Here is a 12,946-nt window from a genome sequence, read left to right as displayed (position 1 = left end):
GAAGGAGGGGCCATTACCTTTCAGCCTTACTCCCGAGTCACCCATGCTGTTGTAGCTGCTCTTTCCTCTGATCAATTCTATGTGCACGTGCACTTGGCACAGGCTCCTCAGGAACCTCCTCATCACTGCTGCCAGCCCCCATAATCTCTGAAGGCAGCAGTCCACTCCCTAATGATCCTGGGCCCTAATTTGAGTCCTCGCTCTCCTCAGCCATCCACACCTGCTGCCGGTTAACCACAACAGACTCCTCCTGTATTGGTCTGATTCAGCAGAACTCTGTGTTCTTAAACGAGGTGGCATCATTGAGGAAGGGGACACATTAAGAATGTCTTGCTTCTGTAAAGACAGTGTCAGCACTAAACTGATCTTCAAAGCAACACCTGAAATACTTCCCAAGCTTCTTGGATGAGAAGCAAAACATTTTCAAGGAAAATCCAAGAAAATCCAGTTGACTTTTGAAAAGGACCTTTGGGACAACTGTGATTGAAAATCTTTGTAGACAACCCCTGAAATATTCCCCTTGTCAAGTCCATTGAAAGCCATAGTACTGAATATTTATGTGATGATCCAAAGTTTATAAGAGGTGTTTATAAGAAGTCCTTATCCCCTTATTTGATACCCTTAGTCCCGCCACCACCTTTGAATTTTTCTCCTGAATATGGCAAAGGTACAGATGTCCTTTAAAAAACAAAGTTTAAAAACTCTATTCAAATTTAGCACCTGTAAAACTATTACTAATTCCTAAGGCTGATCATCTATTATGCCAGGCAATTAACTGTAATGGGATCCAAGCAATCACATTCTGCCTATCTTTTCTGCAGGATGCGTTAAGTCATCCCTGTAGAGATGTAAAATTCCAGCAATGCTAAATTGTGTGTGCTGTATAGAAGTTCAACTGCAGCCTCAGGAAAGTTTCTGCTTTCATCACAGTTTGTGTAATTATATATGCTAATCTCCATTCCTTCACTTAACTAATTAGCACAAGCTGGCTTCAAATCTCTTTGTTTAAGGAACACATATAAGGTGCCAGAATATAAAGTAGATTTGAACTTTTGCTTTCTTAATGATGAAGTGCAAAATTGTAGTATTTGCTAAGCAGCATTGGCACATTGAAAGAAACTGACAAGAGAATGGGAAATTTGAGGTCAAAGAAATATAGCCTCTAAAATTATCTCACCTCCAAGATTCTTTCATAATATCTGACACGCTATCTCTTCAGTCTCCAGCATTGGAAAACTATCCTTCATGTTTACTGGTACTTATGATGATTACTCAATGGCTTCATGTAGAGGCATCCACTGAATCTGTACATTTAATCAGCAAATACAAAAAGAAATGAAGAGTGTTTTCCAATTTCTTCAACCAGCCACCCCAGACATTCATTCAAACATGCTAGCTTTCCCTTGTTTTTAATAAGCATCCACATACGTTACTGTATTTATTTCTAAAGATGGCAAGCATTTACTAAACCAACCTATTGATCTACCTAATTTAATATTAAGTAATGAAGGACTCGACAACATTTTGGTAGCTGAAGTTGGGAGTTTCCATATTTTCTGAGATAGCCAGAGCTGCAGTGAGCAGAAATATATTACATTTACTTAACATTTACCTACCTTGGTGGGTGTTTTTTTTTTTTTTTTTTTGTCCTCTTCATCATACAAAGCCCGTTTTAGGTTTTTGGTGTTATTTATTCCTTTATCTTTTGGCAATTGTCTCTGGTGGCTTAAAAAGAAAAATATATGGAGAGATTGAAGATACAATCATCATCATCATCTTTTAATGACCCATAATCCCTTGCAGAGTGGAGTCTGGACAACTGAATGAAGCTGAGTGTTTACTGGCTGGATGCTCTTCCTGTCACCAATGGGGAGTATTTTTCAGCAGATATAGTCTCATCGTGCCCAGAGAGAGAAATATCTGCCTCTACTTAGGATCAAACTCACAGCCTTCTGATTGTGAGGTGAGAACTCTTCCTCTAGGCCACTGAACCACTTCTATCTTCAGACTGAAGACTGAATGTTTAGCCCAATTTCACAAAATAAGCTTGTATGATACTTAAAACTAAAGGAAAAAAAATAACCTTAATCTTGAGAAGGGATCTAAAGAAAATGAAATCACTAAAAAAGTATATACCAGTATAAAAATATTAGCCTATGAAGTACTGAGGAAAGAAAGGTGAAACTTGCAGAATCTTTTCTTAAGGAGTACTTCTCTTAGGAGTAATTTCCATTTGCAATTCAGTTTTTAAATGTAGCATTTGTCTCTTATGTCTAAGGCATTCAATAAAGAAGATTGTGCATTGATAAAGGATATCAGTAATGCATGTATTGGTGAAAAAGAAGACAATGAAATATGAGAGAGAACAATCCAGTAACTCTAATACATGAAATGACTCAATTAAACATTTGTCTTATGTCTTAAATCAGTGGATTGCCATTCAATAAAAACAGACACTTTACAATCTGAAAAAGTGAGACATAAACCACAAAGCAGTATGGAGGGAATGAGTACTCAAGTCGTAGTTCTTCAAACAATCAATATTTAATAAAATAATACCTGAAAAGTAAACATAGTGGCTGTAATGCAGCTAGAAAGTATGATTTTGTTCTTCACAAAGCTTGCTGAAATGACCATCTTTGTCTCAAAGAATGATTTAAGATTATGTTTTATATATTTAAATTTAAAGAGACAAATTTCCCAAGAAATAATATTGCTGTAGATGAGAAAAAGTGTATCCAATAAATTGATGCTAAGATAGTCATATTAGGAGATATTTCAATATAGATTGTAATAATTCATTTGGCAGGAAGGTCTGCGGAAATTAGTTGAAGTTACACAGAGGGTTCTTTGTACATTGCTCATAGTTCAGCCTATGAAGAACATATCAACCTAATTAATTGTAAAATAATTAGATTTGCATGAAACTAAAAGCAAACTATCATAAACCGCATTGAAATTTCATGTCCAATTAATGAGAACACCAACCAGCATCAAGGTTGATTATAGCTAATGGTCCCCTAGTGATTCAATTACCAAAAGAAGTTTGTAACAAAGAGATTCACTGTTGTACTTACATTTCCTAGTAGAACACAAACCATGATCATTGTTAAGGAAAAAATATTTTCCATCCAAAACCATCAACAAAATATTATTTATAAACAATTATCTTTATAAACATAATCAACAAATACAATCATTTGCTGTGAATCTTAATTCTGCTCAAACTTCTTATAGAGTGAGACTTTTCATCTATTCCATTATTCTAATTTTTAATTACATGATACATTTCATCATTCAAACAGTGTAATCCTTTATCAGAAATTCAGAATTCAGACAACAATCTGTCAAAAACAGATCATGCCAGGAGAACGTTACTACATTCTTCGACAAAGTGACTAAATTAGTGGCCCAGTGAAATGCTATGGACATACTATAGTTGGACTCTACTAAAGCATTTGACAAAGTAGACCACAACCTACTTCTTGGTAAGAGAAAAATTGGGATATATAGCATCACCACTAGCTGGATTTGTAATTGCCTAACCAACTGCACTCAATGTGCAGTCTTCAATGGAACTACATCATCAAGGAAGGAAGCATGCAAAGAGGAATCTCAAGGTTCTGTTTTATGCCCAATACTTTTCAATATCTTCACAAACAATTTAGATTAGGGCATAGAAGGTGAACTAATCAAATTTTCAGATGACACCAAGCTGGGGAAATCAATACATTAAAAGATAGGCTCAAGATCCAGAAGGATGTTGATAGACTTGAACACTGGATTCTAGCCAACAAAATGCAAATCAGTGGTGAGAAAAGTAAGGTTCTACATTTAGGCAAGAAAAAACAAATGCAAGGTATAGAATAGATCTGCGATGGCGAACCTATGGTACACATGCCACAGGTGGCATACAGAGCCATTTGTGCTAGCATGCAAGCCGCAGGCAAACTTGCCCCACTGTGCATGTGCGCACCTCACAGCTAATTTTTGGCTGGTTTGAGGCCTTTTTGGCCTCCCAAAGGCTTGAAAAAACCTCTTCAAGCTTTACAGAATGAATAATAGGCCTGTTTCATCACTTCCTGTAATATTGGAAATGATGAAACGGGCCTATTATTCAGCCTGCAAAACTTGCAGAGGCTTTTTTCAAGCTTCTGGGAGGCCAAAAAAGGCCTCAAATTGGCCAAAAATCAGCTGTAAGGTTCAGTGCAGGTTAGTGGGCAGAGTGGGGGCGATTGTGCACGCATGCAAAGGGGACATGGCACACAAACGCGTGCACATTTTTTGGCACAGGACCCCAAAAAGGTTAGCCACCACTGGAATAGATGATACTTGGCTCATCAGTAAAGGGATCTAGGAATCCTAGTGGACCACTGGTTAAGTACAAGCCAGGAGTACGCAGCAGCTGCCAAAAAAGCCAATGAAATCCCAGGCTGCATCAACAGAGGGATAGTATCAAGATCACATGACCATTTTAAACTGTAATAGTAAGACCACACTTTGAGTACTGCATCCGGTTATGGTCATCACAATACAAAAAAGATGTTGAGACTCTGGAAAGAGAGCAGAGAAGAACAAAGTTGATAAGGGATCTGAAGGCTAAACCTATGATGAATGATTGAGGAAACTAGGTATGTCTGCTCTAACAAAAAGAAGGATGAAAGATAGCAATCCTTCACTATTTGAGGGACTGTCGCAGAGAAGAGCGGGTAAGCCTATTCTCCAAAGCTTGTGAGGGAGAGACAACAAGTAATGGTTGAAAGATTATCAGAGAGTTCCAACCTAAGAAGAAATTTCTTTTCAATGAGAACATTTAATCAATGGAACAGCTCGCCCTCATATGTTGTGGGTGCTACATCATCACAGATTTTTAAGAAGAGATTGGATAGCCATGTGTTCAGAATTATATAAGGTCCCTTCCAAAGTCCCTTCCAACTCTGTTATTCTGGAATTCAGTTGTACTTCCCATTAGCAAAGTATCTAATGACCTTTTGGCCTTTTTATTTATCAGATATAGGATAAAAAGGGATGCAGTGGCTCAGCAGCTAAGACATTGAGTTTGTTGATCAGGAAGGTTGGCAGTTTGGTGGTTCGAATCCTTAGCACCACATAACGGAGTGAGCTCGCATTACTTGTCCCAGCTTCTGCCAACCTAGCAGTTCAAAAGCATGTAAAAATGCAAGTAGAAAAATAAGGACTACTTGGTGGGAAGGTAACAGTGTCCCATGCACCTTTGGTGTTTGGTCATGCCAGCCACATGACCACGGAGACAGTGCTGGCTCTTCGGCTTTGTAACAGAGATGAGCACTGCCCCCTAGAGCCAGAAACAACTAGCACATATGTGTGAGGGGAACCTTTACCTTATAGTATAAGAACTTACCAATATTATATTAATGGTAGGATCTGATGTACATCAGGATATTGTAAAATGGGACATTTTACAAAACATTAAACAGTAATTATAAAGGAAACTCTAACAATAGGGCCATTGGCAGATAAAATGAAAAACCAATTTAACCACTAATTTGATTTTTTTTGAACTCCTCTGTGGATAACATGTTATATATATTCTTCCACTCAGAATCTATTGATTTTAAAGCCTTGTTTCCATTTTGTGATAGTGAATTCTACACAATCATTACTTTTTGTGGTTAAAAAAATGCACACCACTTTTTTTGCCTTCTTTCATTTGCTATCAATCAAATGTGTACAACACAGAACACAGGTCATGTGTACTGCTGTTTTGTATGAAATCAAGATCAACATTCAATTCTAAATGCTATTTAATATTATGAGACTTTCTTATATGGTAACGCTAGCTGCTGTTGTTACAAAACTTACCAGATGTTGCCAATACCCTTTTTGTTTTATCATAAATTCTCAGATGGGACAGCAGAGCACCTGAATAGATGGCAACATCTGGTAAGATGATTCTAACTCTCCTAAAGGATTTTCTGCTGGAGTGAAGGAAGAATATGAAATGGAGGGGTTTATTATTTTTGATATAATATTTCTTGTCTAAAATTCAGCAATATTATCTTGTTAAGGATATTGTTTTGTAAGAACAAGATCGAATTTGGACAGAAATCCAGAGGTTTTTTCTATGCATGTGGTGGCATTTTGCTTCTGTTAATGTCTTTGTATGGACTCAAACCTGGATAAGTCCATAAGGTTTCTTGGTAGATTGGAATGAAAAGCTAGGAGGATAGGCAGAATGTCCATTCAGAACACATCATCGTGGGGAGAAGTGCCTTGTCCTTGCACAGTTTTTTTATCCTAGCAAGCTTGAAACCATAGGATTGCTATGGTTTGAGCTTTTGTTCTGCAAGATGCTATTAAGGATCAAGACCATTTCCAAACCATGCGTTTAGATGGTTATCCTCAAAAGCTTGCTCTCAAAATAATCAGAGAAAAAGAAATAATTCAGTATTTGCATTTAATTATTTCATTGTATAGGATGGTGTAGGGGTTAAGGCCATGGGTTGGCTTCAAAATTTTTAGCAAAGAGTTCTCTATCCGGTTGCTGGGTGGGCATGGCATGGTGGGTGTGGCCTAGTTGGCTTCCTGAACCATCGCAGGGGAGGCGTTTTTGCCCTCCCTGGGCTCCGGAGGCTTTTATCGAGCCTCCGGGAGGGCAAAAACAGCTTCCCTTGGCTCCAGAGGCTCTCTGGAAGCCGGAAATTGGCCCATTTCCAGCCTTTCCAAACTTCTGGGAGGCTTGTTTTTCACCCTCCCCAAGCCTCTGCAGACAACCTGCACTTACCTGCATCCAAAACGGGCCACATGGGGACTCCTGGGAAGGGAGGGTTGGGGTGGTAGGGGCCAGCCAGGAGTGGGATTTGGGGGTTTTCCAAACTGCACAGAACCTTAGCTATGGGCTCTCCCAAACCCCTGTGAACCTCCAGCAGCCCACCCCGGTTAAGGCATGGAACTGAAACCTGGCAGATCATGAGTTTTAGTGTCTCCTGAGGCACAATGACTTTGGGTCAGTCATGTTCTCTCAGCCTAGAAAGTAAGCAATGGTATATGACTTAAAGTTCTCATCAAAGGAGCCAGAAAAAAAACAGTCTCTCCTATAAACAATACGATGAGATGAAATTTACATCAAATATGTTGCTGTGTATCCACAAGATTGGATTGTATCCACAAGATTGGATTAAGTATTGTAATTTCTGGATATCTGGTGAAAAATGGGCTGCAAGACTCAGGACTGTTGGCTGAGTAATTAGTGCTACCTGACGCATGACTACTGGCAGAAAAGTTGTTTGCCAGTTACAAATATACAAAGATTGAAAACAAAGAAATAATTATCCATTATTACAAATCAGATTAAACAGGAAGAGGATATCTGGAAAGAATGGACCAGTTCTAGAAAGAATAACAGCCAGAATAAGAAATAACAGAAAAGAGACTAGTTGATCAATGCTTATTTATAATATGAAAGAAGGTAATCATAGAAGCAGAATTGGATGAACTGCAAAGGTCTACCCAAGGCAAGGACACTGAAGCCTTGCTAGAAGTAGCTCAGACTGTAGTTGAAAAACCAGAGAGAGTTGGCAGTAGAGGAAACTAGCATAGCTAATAAATTGTTTTCATTCCAAACCCAGACATCCTCTCCTCAGCCTTCTCCTCAGAAAGAACAAAGCTCTCTGACATAAAAAGAAAAGGTATTGAAACAAACAATTACTGAGGACACAAAACAACACAAAAACAACAGAATAAGATTGTCTGCACTGACATTTGTTCAAAGAAAGAGTTAGAATAAGTATTAAGATGCCAATAAAGTAATATCAAATACAAGCATCAGCTCACTACAAGAAACAAACCAACTAATGTGTATCATGGCTTCAGTTAAAACTGAAATCCAGGGTGCAAAATCAAGAAAGAAAGAAAAAAAAAACAAGCAGTGCACCACCAACATGGACTATCATGTTGAAAAATAAGATCAGCATGCTAAGATCAGAGGCAAATTAGAATAGCCAAAGGTAAAGAAGCCAAAGAACAAGAAAATCAAATAATATTTGATCAAGAAATGTCACCTAGAAACAAGGATAATCAAGGGAACACTGGAAATAATTGGGCAACAAATAACTGGTATAGAAAATTAGCAGATAAAAGCTTGAAGTGCAGCTATGGATGCAAGTATGGGAGAATCCAAAGAAATAAAGCAAGAATGCAGCCTGGCTAGAGGACTTTTTAAGAATAAAATAGAAGTTGAAATAAAAAACCCATTGCAATGAGAAGTATTGTTCAGCACCATGTGAATATGAATTGCACAGTTTTTGGTAGAAATATCTAACTGGTCTATAGCCACTCATCACCAAGCTGTTTAACAACATACTGCAAGGCAATGAAATTGAAAATTGGTTAACATCTGGCCAAACATTACCTGACAATGAAAGATTCAACAAAAAGGATAGTACCAGCCAACTAAAGGCTAATTCCCCACTTACCAAAAGTTCTCAAATTGCTGGCTAGTATTGTAATTGATGCATCCAACAGCATCTACTGTAGTTGAAAACAAGCTCTTTCTCGAGCAGAAGGGAAACTACTCAAACAGCAGAAAGATAGAAGATCAGCTCCTAACTGACAAGATAGTTTTGGGAAACTGCAAGAGAAGGAAGATCAATTTGAAAGTAGCTTCAATTGATTAGAAGAAGGTGTTTGACTCCTCAGATTATTGAGTATTCAAGATAATCAATTAGAAATAACAGGCGTCAAAATCTCCCTATTCAGGTCCTTTGAAATAACTCAACAGGTGGATAAAAATGTCAAACCAAGTCTAAACTTCTGTCTGAGTGTACAAACAACAACAACAATAGCATATTTTAAGGAAATAAAAATTAATATTATTGCCAGTGAAAATTTGAGTAGATCATTTGCAAGATGATTGGATAATCTTTGATCTGGTACACATATGTATATGTATATCTTTGTGTACACACATTTTAAGATTTTTTACTTAATCATCTATGAGAAGATTTTAAACATTTTTAAGTTGCATGATTTTTTTTTCTTCATCTTTATGTTAATTTATTTTTCCCAACTAAAGAAGAAAAAACCAAATATATTATCTGGCAGGAAAAGTAAGGAGCTTTGCTATAGACAAAGGTTATGTAGCCAAACTTCTGTAGAACAATAGTGACATCAAGTGGACATTTTTCCGGTCTTCCCAGTTAGTGAAGGAAAAGTTTATGACCTTGGTCAATCTGAAAAAAAATATGTTGGGTTTGCTGAGTTGATATTTGACAAGGGCCATTTGGAAATTCCAAGGCTATAGACTAAACTACAAAGTTGAGAGGAAAACCTTCCAGTAAAATGGCAATGATAAACTACTTTAACTTACCAGGTAAACTGTATGGATATATATTTATATATGTCATCATAAGTCAACTTTTCCAACTTAACATCAGTCATTTACCCACTAGTTAAGTATATTGCTATGTATGCATGTATGCATGTATGTATGTATTATATTTATACATTACTCAATCAAAACAACTTTCAACAGTTTAAAGTTAAAAACCAATAAAACAAGCCATAGTATTATTCCCTGCCTACATGGCAGCAAACTTGAAATCCCTCTGGCAGAGTGCTTTCTTAGCCACCTTCCAAAGGGGTGCCAAGTAATTTGCCAACAGGATTTTTGCAGTAAGTCTTCCATGGGATTGAGCAATCATAGACCTACTCTTGTCTCCATTCTTCTTCAAAACTGTAAAAATGGTGGTAGACTTTAGAAGAAACCCTCCCATACTACCACCTCTTATAAATACAGTATCAACAGTAGAGACCTTCAAATTTTAGGTTCTATTATATCACATGACTTAAAATGGACACCTAACATCAAAAACATCATCAAAAAAGCACAACAAAGAATGTTTTTTCTGTGCCAACTCAGAAAGCTCAAAACTGCCCAAGGAGCTGCTGATACAGTTCTACAGAGGAATTATTGAGTATATCATCTGCACCTCTATAACTGTTTGGTTTGGTTCTGCAACCCAACAGGACAGACTCAGACTTCAGAGAATAATTAGGACTTCAGAAAAAACAATTACTATCGACCTGCCTTCAATCAAGGACCTGTATACTGCAAGAGTCACAAAGAGGGCTGTGAAAATATTTACAGACCCCTCATATCCAGGACATAAACTGTTTCAACTCCTACCCTCAAAACAATGCTATAGAGCACTGCACACCAGAACATCTACACACAAGGACAGTTTTCCCCCAAAAGCCATCAATCTGCTAAACAAATAATTCCCTCAACAACTATTACAAAGTCTGCACTACTGTTACTATTAATCTTCCCATCACTCCTTATCACCCATCCCCTCCTACTTGTCACTGTATGAATGTAACTTTGTTGCTTGTATCCTTATGGTTTATATTGACTGTTTCCTGGTATGATTTAATTGCTTATTGTACCCTATGACTATCACTAAGTGTTGTACCTTATGATTCTTGACTCTTGATGAATGTATTTTTTCTTTTATGAACAGTATACTGAGAGCATTTGCACCAAGACAAATTCTTTGTGTGTTCAATCACACTTGGCCAATAAAGAATTCTATTATATTCTATTTTTATCTTTGATAAATTGGGGGCAGAGAAAAATCCCCACCCAGTAAGAGTAAGTAATTAGGATGAGAGTAGTTTTGCCCTGATTTTTCATGGAGTCCAGCCATATAGAGTTCAGTACAGTAGGCTAAATCTAGCACTTTGAACCAGGAAATATACTGGAAGCCAAAGCAAGACCCATAATACAGGTATAACTGAAGTAGCTTTCATCTAGAAACACACAGGCTGCTGTACTTTATATAATCCAAGTTGTAGTATTTGTCTCAGTATCTGTCTGAGTAGTAGATTTATAGAAGCCTCCAGGCCCTCTATCACTTTTGTTGCTGTTGTCTGCACACTTTCTAAGATCTCAGCATCTTTTTTTATATCATGGCGTCCAAAGAGCCACAAGAAAACTATATTTATATGCTAAGAAACATTGCATAACTAAAGCAAAAAGAATTATAATGGGGTGATAGAAGTAAATGGGACCAGTGGTATAAACGTGTATAAATAATTGATTATTCCTAACAGTAAAGAGGGATAATACATCTGAACAAAAGAAAAAAAAATAGAGGAAAAAAAATGACAAAGCCTAGTGAATCTGGGCTGCATGAGCACTAGATGGCAGCAAAAAGTTATAGAAAATCCCACTCTCTGTCACCAGCTAGTGGTGATCTTAATTCTTTCACTCTGTCTGTAAACAGGCAAGAAACAGAATGATAGAGAATTCAGCAGTGTATCTTCTTATTTGCTGGTCACAGCTCAAGGCCAGTGGTGTTTGTTCCCTCCCTATCAGAAGGTACACAATATGAAGAAAAACTGCATGTAACTTTCACAAAATAATGCTCCTAATTGTGATTTATAACAAACAAGAAGGAAGGTATATATGGCATCTTCATATTAACTACGTGTAATTACTGTAATATAGGTTTAATACATTTGTATTCAGTTAAATGAAGCATTTTTTTCCTGGTCCAACCCAGGTTTTTTTTAATAAAACACTTCCCAAAAATGGCAGTAGTGCCAAATATAACTTTTGACCCAAAATATTCTTCATTTATGTCCATTTATTTGCCTGGAAATGAATTATACCCTCAATTATCACTTATAATATAATCAGACATTTGAAAATGAGGTATAGTATTGCTAGGAAGTATAGTTAGCATGATTTTGTTTCTCTGATATTACTCAAATTGATGATGATGATGTTTGTGCATCATGTTCGAAGAGGACCTTGACATCTAACAGGTTCTGGGCTGTCCATGGTGTGTCTGCAGGTGGCTGGTAAGGCCTATATGGGCACGAAATGTTCTGCCACATGTTGGGTAGACATGTGTGGGCACCATTGTTGCAGCATTTGCAGCTCTGGATTTGTGGAATGCTTGCTTCTCTTGTGCTATGGTTGTTCTTCTGTCTTCAAATATCTGGCAGCCTTGGTGGATCAACCAAGTGCGCCATGTTGATCAATCCTGTGCCAGGGTTTCCCAGGAGGTGGTGTCAATATCCAGGGATGTGAAAGAGGCTTTCAACATGTCTTTGTATTGCTCCCTTTGTCCCCTGTGCAATCACTTTCCTTGAGACAGCTCACCATAGACGAGCTGTTTGAGGACTCGGTGGTCTGGCATCCTTGCAACATGGCCTACCCAGTGTGTCTGGGCTTTCATCAGCAGGGTGTGAACTGATGGCAGGCCTGCTCTGGAGAGGACTTCTGTGTCTGGCATCTTGTCCTGCCACTGACCGGATCCTCAGAAGTCTGCGGAGGCAGGTTGGGTGGAAGTGGTTCAATTGCCTAGCATGCCTCCTGCATATACGTCTCACTGTCATACATCAGGGTAGTTAGCACTACTGCTCAGTAGACTTTGAGATTTGTAGCAAGGCTTATTCCACGGCGGTCTCACACGTTGGTCAAATTATTTAAATTAATAAACACATTAATACAATCCATTAAATCACATTTTGATTTGTAAATGAAGATCAAGCAAACAAAGCCTACTTCACAATCTTATTTTATATCTTCCATTTTAATTTGACACTCATTCTCCAAATTTTAAGATGTAGCCCAGTTTCTCTGGTAATTTCCCTCGACTTTCATTTCTCTTTCAGTAATGAATTTATTTTTATTTATTTGAATTTATTTTATTTCTGTGAAAATATAACCTTCAACTATGAGACTCAGCCAAGCAGTATGATGGCTTGTGGGGCTTTTTTTTTTTTTTTTGGTACTTTCCATTTGTTCAATTATTTTAGCTCGTCATCTTTATTTAGCACTTTAAATCCCAAGAAATTTACATTCTATGTTCAAAGCATTTCCTTTCCTCAAACATTTCAAATAACTTTGATAGATAAGCTAGTTGGTGGATCAAACTTATTTCTTTTATTTGATTTT

The sequence above is a fragment of the Pseudonaja textilis genome, chromosome 8, assembly GCF_049901715.1.
Source record: "Pseudonaja textilis isolate UNSWEBS1 chromosome 8, rPseTex1.2, whole genome shotgun sequence".
Lineage (NCBI taxonomy): Eukaryota > Metazoa > Chordata > Lepidosauria > Squamata > Elapidae > Pseudonaja > Pseudonaja textilis.
The sequence above is the reverse complement of the archived record's forward strand: the minus strand, read 5'-3'. Positions refer to the sequence as shown.